The sequence below is a fragment of the Zophobas morio genome, unplaced genomic scaffold (genome assembly GCF_036711695.1).
Source record: "Zophobas morio isolate AGI-343-1 ecotype UQ-CSIRO unplaced genomic scaffold, CSIRO_AGI_Zmor_V1 ptg000030l, whole genome shotgun sequence".
In the NCBI taxonomy this organism is placed as follows: Eukaryota; Metazoa; Arthropoda; class Insecta; order Coleoptera; family Tenebrionidae; genus Zophobas; species Zophobas morio.
Window position 1 is genome coordinate 6701411 of NW_026972135.1, and position 2169 is coordinate 6703579.

Consider the following 2169-nt stretch of genomic DNA (forward strand, 5'->3'; position numbering starts at 1 on the left):
CTAAAAAAACCCTCGATTTTTTTTAAATCTTGAAAACTGCCTTGTTTCATTAGAAATAAAGCCGAAAGTAATCTCAGGAGATAGAAATTTGCAAAAAATTTATTTTGAGAATTTTCGATGATGGTCGAAAAATTATCCCAAATTTCTTTGAAAACTTGAACTTTTGGTAAGTTGTCGAAAATTTAAAAAAATCGGAATATAGATCTGAAAGTGTTGATTTGAAAAATATAGAGTATTTGTAGTCGCGGAGCAAGATGTTCAAAATAGTCGGTGTGAAAGTCAATTTTAAAAAAAATTTGAAAATTGGCATGCCCATTTTATTTTGGCGATTTTGAAAAACTGATAAATATGGCGTGTTTATGGCACCAGAGCAAGATTTTCTAAATATTGAGTATGAAAATCGAATTAAAAAAAAAAATAAAAATTTTGCTACTTTGTAAAAATGAATTTTCGAAGCAATGAAGCTGGAAATAACTTGGAGGTCAGAATCTAGAAAAAAATCTCTGATTTTTGAAAAAGTTATCAAAAAATGTATAAACTGTCGAAAAATTACCACTTATCCCTAATCGCTTCCCTGTTTATTACACTTTCTCAGTATGTCCTAAACGCCCTTCTTGGTAAGAAATTTCACTTTTTGGTTAAATTACTCGTTAGCGACTCTATTTAAATGTCATTTTAAATTACATTACAACAAAATTTTAATTGGTAGGTTTGTAACGAAAATGACATTTAAATAGCGTCACTAACGAGTAATTCAATCAAAAAGTGAACATTCGTACCAAAATGGGTGTTTAGGACATATTGAAAAAGTGTAATAAACAGGGCGTTAATTTTAAAGTTGTTAATAAATGAACAATCTGCTTGTGTTAAAAATAATACCTCATTTATTTGTTTTCTAATTTATTAATTATTATTATTACTAAGATAATCATACAAATTTCTCTACTAATAACAGTGTTCAGTGAATAATAAAACAAAATCCATTTAGCATGATTCAATAGGAACACACCGTTCATGGTCGTCAAGTATATATCCTGAAATGCAAACGCATTTAGCCCTACACTGCAGTTTGCAAAATCCGGCAGGTCGTTTGTAAGAACACTTTGGTTCGCAGAGAGCACCACATTTTGAAAAAACCATGTTGGGACCACACTCGGCTAAAACAATGGTAAATAATAAGTAATAGCAAAAAGGCAAAACAAGCTAACGTACGTTCTTGTCCCCAAGCAATCGCAACAAGCGCCAGCAGAGCGACGATAACAAGAGTCACTTTCATGTTTATGGTGATGATGATGTTGTGAAGTCTGTTGCTTCAGTACTTGTTCAATATCTTATCCTTTCAGTTTATAAGAGAGCATCAGGTTGTTGGTAAAAACCTCTGACGCGCTTGTAGCGGGGCGCGGCAAACTTGTTTAAATTTTTTTTTTAATGTATATATAGGAGTCAGTTATGATTATGACCTTATAAGTGTGGGGGATTTCTTGATTGAATGATAATAAATAATGACGATTTAGTTAGTGATTGCGATGTTGTTGATAATACTTTGCGTAAAAATGGGTGCGGAGTTATTTAGACGAGTTTCTTCGCTACTGAAGTATACAATCAATTAAACCTGTCCATTCCGTTAAAGACAACAAATTGCAAAATTTGGCCGCACCATTTTTTTTTTTTTTTGTAATAACCCGTCAAAAATTTTTAATTATTCAAATCTGAAGTCATAAAAATGAATTCGTAGACGTAATAAAGCAAATTATGAATTTATTTACCCAGTCTAACTAAACAAAATACGGCAAATTTCAAGATTTTCGAAAAAATTGACTTTGAATGTCTCAGAATTTTTTTATGGATTTTTGGTCAACTTTTCTAAGTTAAATGTTTCAATACGCCGCCCAGAATTGCCAGTAATTAAGTAAGTAAGTAGAATATTTCGAAAATTTCGATCTGGTGGCACAAGCACGCTATATTTTTTGGACCCACACGTCTAGATCTGTATCGCAGAATTTTTGTGGATTTTTAGACAACTTTTTCAAAAGTTCAATTTTTCAAAGAAATTAGGAAATTTTTAAGCATTTTTTTACCATCTTCAATAATTACCTAAGGGATTTTTTATAGATTTCTATCCCCAAAGATTATTTTCGGCTTCATTTCTTCGAAAATTCTTACGAGTTC

At 31.2% G+C, this 2169-nt stretch overlaps 1 long non-coding RNA gene across 1 annotated transcript; it reads right to left on the minus strand.

Moving 5' to 3' along the window:
- Positions 1–861: 861 nt before the first annotated feature.
- On the minus strand, positions 862–1364 carry LOC135138898 (uncharacterized). The gene is made up of 2 exons (XR_010282081.1): positions 1213–1364; positions 862–1157 (listed from the first exon to the last, which is right to left on the minus strand). It is a non-coding gene; the product is annotated as an uncharacterized LOC135138898 (long non-coding RNA).
- Between the last annotated feature and the right edge of the window lie 805 nt (positions 1365–2169).